An 8,580-nucleotide genomic window follows, 5' to 3' on the forward strand; every position below is an offset into this window, starting at 1 on the left:
TTGGAATTAATTCCGGATTAAAACTCTTTACGATTTAGTAAACTAAGGAATTCAGTTAAAAGCTTGAGTTTATGTCTAATAAAAATATGAAAAAATAAATTTAAGCTTAAATGATTATTTGGGATATGCTCGAGTAAATAAAAATTAAATTTAAGCTTCAATGATTTATTCGGGAATTTCACCTAAGGAATAATGATTCGAGGATTGCAACGACTTTGAGAGTATAAAAATATATAATTTGGGACGTTAGATTTTACTGAAAAGGTAAGATTGATTATGAGAATTGGTTTTTGGGTGAATAAGTTTAAAATTATCGAAATATATGTTATGAGAAACTTGTAGAAGGAAATTGAGAATGCCAAAAATTTATGGCTTAATTGAGGAATTTTCGAAATTAAGGGCCAATTGAAATTTTTTTGAGGAAAATAAGAATTTATTTCGCAATTATTAAAGAATTAGGGACTAATTTAACAATAAGTGCGAATTGAATCGGATAAATGGTAAGAATTTTGATGATTTATACTTTTAAGAATATTCAGAATCTTGGAATATCTTGGTTATAAGGTTATAAGGAATATTAGTCAAGGATTTTTGTAGGATGAAACAATATTAGGCTTAAAAATCTAAGCGTTAGCGGATAAATTTGAGATTTTAATATTGAAATATGATAAGTTGACGAACATTTTGGGTATAAAATAAGGAAGATAATTTACGATAAGTGTGGTCATCCATCTTTTAATGTTGGGAATTGTAAGAAAAGTTGAAATTCGAGGTTATAATAGTAACATCACTAAGTCATTATGAGTCATTTTAAGTTGAGATTCACAAAAGATGATTCAGAAGATAAATTTAATTGGGATCAAGGAGACGTAAGGACATTCTAGAACTTAAGTTTTATGAGAGTAGCGCAGCGGAAGCGTGGATTTTTAGGATAAGAAAACTAAGTCTAAACTTTTGATTATTAAGAATAAGCAAATTTCGAGGACGAAATTCAATTTAAGGGGGGAAGATTGTAATGCCCCGAAAATTTAAAGGTCCACGTAAACCACATGCATGCAAGCTATTAAATTCTCTTGTATTTTAATTAAATATTTAATTACATGGATTAATTATGTTGTACATATTGACATGTTTAAAATATATTTTTCTACATGGTTGCATTAAAATGTATTTTTAAAAAAGTTATTCGAGTTGCAATAGAGGAACAGAGACCAAGGGCTGAAAAATAGAAAATATTTTTATTAAATAATTGTTTTTAATTATTTAAAATATGATTGATGTTTTTTTATTATTTTTGAAAATAAGGAATTTTAAGGTGATTTTATACGTCGGGACGTAATTTTTATCGTTGTTGGATTTTCAACAAAAATACGAACGTTGTGACAACCCGGCTAATAAATTCACAAACTTTTCCTACTCAAAATAATTTAAAATATTTTAATTAAGTACTAATGAGCTATTTGAGCCTAATTAACTTTCTTAATGGGCCTAAGTTTTGTTAGTGTTTTATTTTACTATTTAAAGTGCAAAAATACCCCATAATTTACATGCAAACTCACGCCCACCTCCCAAATACAATTAAAAATCTTCCCTCAACACAACACCACGGCACACACATCATAAACAAGCAAAGGAAAGTTCGAATATTGCAAGGTTAATCAAGCCAAAGTCGTTCGTCGTCGTTCTTCGTAATCGTCAACGTTTATTCGTGCGGAAATTACGCAAAGGCACATTATAATCTTTCCTTCAAACATCTATCACACCATAGTAATTTTTAAGCATATTTTGAATGAAAACATGACACACAAGTTGTTATTTTCGTAGCTATGCACATGCATGTGATTAACTTGTTATTTTTGCTTCCAAATTCATGTTTTTATGTTGTTTAAGGGGCTGCCATGGATATGATATTAATATGGAATGGTTTATAGCTAAAACATGATAAAATTTAAAAGAGAACCATGCTTGCAACCGTAGGACAAGAGGGAAGAAGAAGCATGAGTTTTGGTTTGGCTTGTTCTTAATTCTATGGTTCGGTTTCTATGCATGGGGTCAAGGGGCTCGGCCAGGGCTGGCTGGGGCATGAGTAGGGTCAGGGGAGAGGGCCTTGTAGAGTCCTAGGGGGCTAGGACTCAGCGCAAAATGGCTGGGGAGGAGTCCACGTTGCAAAGGACAATTCCTGTAGGGTGATGGTGTTGGCCGAGAGTTTTTAGAGGGTGGCTCGATTTGAGGCTGGGCTAGGTGGTCCATCAGGGTCCTAGGGTACTAAGCAGGGGTCGGGCCAGGGGCTGGAGTGGCTGGATCGCTGCTGGCTCGAGCAAAAACGTGGAAACCGTAAGATAACCAAGGAGAAGCGCACAACTTGTTCTTGCTTTCAGGTGGATCGATGCTTGGGTCCTGAGCTTGGGCTGGTCTGGGCGTGGTCCTGGGATGGTTAGGGTTAGGTGGGCTCGGTGGTGGCTCGGCTGGAAGTGTCCTAGGTTGGCTAGGAGTCCTTATGTGCTTAGGGGTCTCACACACACGCACGTGCAGAATTGGGTCAATTTTCAGTAGATTTTTGAGCGGGCCAGGGCTGGTTCTTTGGGCTGGGATTGGTTAGGAGGGTGCCTAGGTAGGTTGTCTTGGGTTTGGCTTGTGGTGACTTGACCATGGCTCGAGTAAATTGGGAGATGGCTCGGGTGGTTCGATTAGGGGACATATTTCGAATTTAATAAGGAAAAAAATTGGAACCATGGGTCCACGGGTGTGGTTCATGGCTCACAAGGTTAGAATAAATCATAAAAATTTTATGTTTAAAATTTGGGAAGAAAATAATGAGTTTTGGATTTATCCGGGATTTAATTGCCGCACGAAACGTTAATTAAAGAATTAATTGAAACGCCTAGATTTAAGCTTAATAAAATTATGAATAATTATATTTAAGCTCAAATAATTATTAAAAGTCTAAGTTTTAAATATGGAAATTTTATATTAAAATTTGGTTTAATTCGGGATTAAAACGCATTAATATGTTATGTTTAAAGATAAATTTAAAAGTACTTCGATTTAAGATAAATAAAAATATGAGAAAATTCATGTAAGCTTAAATAATTATTTGAGACATGTTAGAGTCAACGGAATTAAGAAAATATCAAAAACGTGAAATTTTACGTCCATGGGTAAAACGGTTATTTTACACATATAAATTAGTAAACGTCATGACACTGTCCTGAATGCTGTTTTATATGCTAATATGATTATTTTAAACGGTTATGGATGTTTATGAATTTTTATAATGTTATTATTTTTAATGTTTATGGATTTTTAATATATTAAAATGCTATTTTAAATGTTTATGATTTAAATGTTTATTTTAAATGTTTATGATGTTAAAATGTTTATTTTAAAACGTTTAAGGCTTCTTATGATTTTTATATGTTAAAACGTTTATTTAAATGTTTACGGATTTGTATGATTTAATATTGGCATTTAAAAGATATGATGCATGATTGGTTTAAAAGAAAAAAACGTTATATGCATGTTTAATTTTTATTAAATGATGAGAATACGAAACGTTGAAGGAAGTGAAGTAATTGTTATTAAATATGTTGGAGATAGCGTGAGGGTGAAGGTCCTCGTGGGAGCCCGACGATCGTATTTCATTGATACGAATAATGATAGAAATAATTTAATTGTGGTGATGATAGTCAAAACCAGTAGATCGCGTTAGTAAAACCAGAAGATAGTATAAAAGCAGAAGTTCTCGTATCGCCTTAACAAAGCAGTACTCTTCGAAAGTACTATCAGCTTAGATAAACAGAAGCAGAACTTGACTTTTACTAAATCAGAACCTATCGATCAATATATTAAATGTTACCGTTACTTTACCAAGTACGCGTATTAAATGCATCATTAATGCTGCAAAGTCATTTAATACGTTTTACCAATTATGGTATGAAACAAGACTGATTGTTCTGAAGCTTTTTGCAGGAACCTTTTTAGGTAATAAAGCTGATTCTATCAGAAGTCAAAGAAGCCGTTTTGTTTATAGACGTTGGATTCAAGACTTCTATAAATACACAATATTAACGACGTTTATAGGTTACAAAACAACGATCACATTCTCTAACATACGAACGTCGATTTGAGCACTCAGAACTACTTCTCATCTTCAAGCTCAATATACAGAAAAGCAGCACACGCTTCATAGTAGTTATCTGATCTTTTGAGATCATATTGTGCTGACTGTTTCTTACTCTCTCTACAATCTATTCACATTACTATATCTTTGAGAAGAGTCTGTAATCTGGAAAAGAGTCTTTTCCAGAACTTTGTTGTATTTGTTTTATTGTGTTGAGAAACTAAGAGTTTCAGTAGGCAAATGATAAGTTTTGCTGAAGTGGATGTGTACAAAAGTTGTACTGTAAAATCCAAAATCTTTTATTGATACCTTCTGGAAACAGAAGAAGGGGAGACAGTAGAAGATTTCATCTTCGAACTTCCATAAACAACCATTGTCTACTGCCTACTATTTTATCATTTTCACCACTAAACCATCAGATCGTTTCCGCACTATTTTGTGGTCTGCTGGTTATATACTTGAATAAGATAAGCTATAATCTCTAACAGGATTCTAGCACCCTTTGCAAAAACGACTGTCAAAGGAAAGATTTTATTCACACCCTCTAAAATCTATATCGATCCCTAACAAGTGGTATAAGAGCATGTTTTTCTTGTTCTATATTTACAACACATATGGCGCACTTCAACAAGGTTCTCATGTTCTCAAAAGAAGACATTGATGACTGGAAGATCCGGATGTAAGCTCATCTTGCAACTCAAGACGATGACATGTGGTTTGTCATCACAGATGGTCCTTTGAAGATCTTAAAATCTAACACTGCTGTTGTTGTTACTGAGGGAGCACCTCAGATGGTTGAGAAGCACAGAAATGAATGGACTAGTGAAGATAAAAAGAAAGCCAATCTTGATAATGTTGCAAAGGACATTCTTTACAAAACCCACGACAAAAATACCTTCAGCAAGATCAAAATGTGTTCTACTGCTAAAGAGATTTGAGAAAAACTCATCAAAATCTGTGAAGGAAATGAGCAGACAAAGGACAATAAACTATTTGTAGCAATGCAGAAATTTGAGAATCTCAAAATGAAAGATGGAGAAACTCTGAATGAGTTTGATGAACGTTTCAGCAGCCTGGTTAATAAACTAGCAGCTCTTGAGAAAGAATATGGCAACAGAGAAATAGCACTCAAAGTGATGAGAGCTTTACCCAGGGAATTGAGACGTTAAAACAATGTCTATGAGAGTCTCTGAAGATCTAAACAAGTTGGAGCTACATGACTTGTTAGCTGACTTAAAAGTCTATGAGTTCGAACTGGAAGTGAGAAGCGGAGAAGAGCCCTCAACAAATTTAACTACCAAGGCTCTTGCTGCTACTACTACTGTTGCTGCTGCTGTTGTTGTAGTTGTTCCACAAGCATTACCTGCTACCACCATTGAGAGCACTTTTGAAAAGACTGCTGAAAAGATCAGCAATGATGCTATGTCTCTATTTGTGAGGAAATTCTTCAGATTCATGAAGAAGAATCACCGAGCTTACCAAAGCCCTAATCGGAACTTCAAGAAGGATTCACCACCTGGTGACATGGCGTGTTTTAACTGTGGAAAGATCGGTCACTTTATTGCTGAATGTCTAAAGCCAAAGAAGGATGATCAGAAGAAAAAGAAATACAAGAGGAATGACAAGAAATTCAGAAGAGACCGCAAAGCAATGATTGCTGAGAAAAGAAAATCTAAATGGGCGGATTCTAGTTCTGAGTCCTCTGACTCAAAAAGTCATTCTAGCGAAAGTGATGCAGAAGAGATCAAATGTCTCATGGCAGATATTGAACCAACCTCGACATCTGGAGAGGTACTTGACTTTGAATCTGACGAATTTACACGAACTGATTATATTAAAGCACTGCATGACATGGTGGAAGAGTACTCGAGACTTTCTCAATCATTCGAAGAAGTTAAGATTGAAAATCGAGACTTAAAGGATCAAGTCAGTAAGTTCACTTGCTTGCAAGAGAACAACTGCAATGATTTAAAACTTGAGATGAGTAAGTTAAGAACTGAGAATGAAAGAGTGAATGCAGGCTACCAAACATTGAGGTCTGAAAACCAGAAGCTATCTGTTTTGGTAAATGTATGAAACAAGTCTTCTGTTTCTTCAGAGAAGATGCAAGATTTGCAGAAGCAATCCGGTGACAGGAGTGGTCTCGGATTCAGCAATAATGAAAGCACTTCTGAAACGAGTGCTAAGAAAGAACTGGATAAAGGCAAAGGGAAATTCATTCACTTTGTCAAATCCAGTGTGGTATATGAACCTGTAGTACCAACTATTCGAGTTGAAAGAACTGTACATTAGACAAACAGAAGGAAGCATTATGGTCTGGGTTATGTTGAACCTAAGGGAAGAGTTCACCCGAGTTCTGGATCCAGCTGAGGATCCAACTGAGGAGGACAACCCTCTATGAAGGTTAAAAACTACTAGTACTATAATTCTAGACCTGTTCAGAAGAGATACAGACCAGACAACAAAAACAGAAGGGAAGAACAACATTTTAAGATGCATTCTGTTAGAAATAGCAGACCTTCTGTTGCACACACCTCTTTGGATACCCGAAGTAAAAGGTCACCTAGAATTGTACAAATGTGGGTTCCTAAAGGACTGATAAGGACTGGACCCAAATAGATTGGGTACCAGATACTAAAATTTGTGTTTGCAGGAACAGGAGAGGAAAGCCAAAATCAGCAGCTCCACATGGTATCTGGACAGTGGATGTACCAGACACATGACTGGAAATAAGAATCTACTATCAGAAGTAATGAGTAGTACTGGACCAAAGATTACATTTGGGGACAACTCAAAAGGTAAAACCGTGGGTAAGGGTAAGATTATCCATGGTAACATTACTATCAATGATGTACTATTAGTTGAAAATCTTTGTTACAACTTGATTAGCATTAGCCAACTGTGTGGTAATGGTTACTCTGTAGCTTTTCAGAAGCACACATGCACAGTTAAAGATGCTAATGAGTCTACTGTATTAACTGGAAAAAGGGAAGGCAACACATACAAAGTTTCATGGAATAAAGATCATATTAATGTTCCTACATGTTTAGTTGCCTCTCTTAGTGATAAACATTGTCTATGGCATAAGAGATTGAATCATCTGAATTTCAAGTCAATCAATAATCTCAAGAGGCAGAACATAGTTGATGGTTTGCCTGATATAAACTTTGTTAAGAATCATGTATGTTCTGCATGTCAACTTGGTAAGCAAGTCAGATCTAGCTTCAAGAATAAAGGTAGTAAATCAACTTCAAGGTGTTTGGAATTATTTCATATGGACTTATTTGGTCCAATCCCTATCATGAGCTTAGGGGAATGAAGTATACAGTTGTTTTTGTTGATGACTTTTATAGATTTACTTGGGTAATATTTCTTGCTGGAAAAGATCAAACCAATAGTCTACTGATCAAGCTTCTGAAAAGTATTCAAAATGAAAAATCAATTTCTGTCATTAAAATCAGAAGTGATCGGGCAACTGAGTTTCCTAACAAAATTTTTGAGTTATATTTGGATGAACATGGCATTCATCATGAATATTCAGCTGCCAGAACGCCTTAACAAAATGGAGTAGCTGAGAGGAGAAACAGAACTTTTAAAGAAGTTGCTAGAACAATGCTAGCAGATGCAGACATCTCTCAGCGCTTCTGGGCAGAAGTAATCAACATAGCATGCTACACACAGAACAGAACAATGATCAACAAAAGAGATAATCAGACTCAGTATGAGATATGGAAAGGAAGTAAGCCTAATGTATCTTATTTTCATGTATTTGGTTGCAAATGTTTTGTTTACAATAACGGTATAAATTATTTGTCTGCATTTGATTCAAAATCAGATGATGGACTCTTCCTTGGTCATTCAGCAGTAAGCAAAGCTTTCGGAATTTTCAATAATAGAACTCTTAATGTTGAATCTATTCATGTTGTCTTTGATGAAGATAGCAGTGCTCCTGGAATTTCTAATGTGTCAAATCTAAGTAATAGGTTAGACATGATTCATCTGGAACTGGATGGTGAAGATGATGCAGAACCTAGTGTTAAAGATGCTCAAAATCCAGAACCAAACATTCCTCTTGTAGAACCAATTGTTCAGACACAGGATTTACCAGAACCAGAAATGAACATTCCAGAACCTGCTACTGCTTTAGCTGAGCCTGATTCGAATCCATCAAACAGGAAAAAATTTCTTGAAACCCTTTTGTCTTGAGGAAATCCCATCCTCCATCTTTGGTTATTGGTAATCCTGCAGCTGCATTAAGAACCAAAAGACAAATGATTAATGAATATATGCATGCTGCTTTTATCTCTTAGGATGAACCAAAGAAAATTGAAGAAGCTCTTCTGGATCCCAGTTGGATAGAAGCTATGAAAGAAGAGCCGAATCAATTTAAAAGAAATGAAGTTTGGTTTCTTGTACCTAGACCATCTCATCAAGCTGTTATTGGAACACGGTGGATATTT

Source organism: Primulina tabacum, chromosome 5 (genome assembly GCF_025594145.1).
Source record: "Primulina tabacum isolate GXHZ01 chromosome 5, ASM2559414v2, whole genome shotgun sequence".
NCBI classification, from domain to species: domain Eukaryota; kingdom Viridiplantae; phylum Streptophyta; class Magnoliopsida; order Lamiales; family Gesneriaceae; genus Primulina; species Primulina tabacum.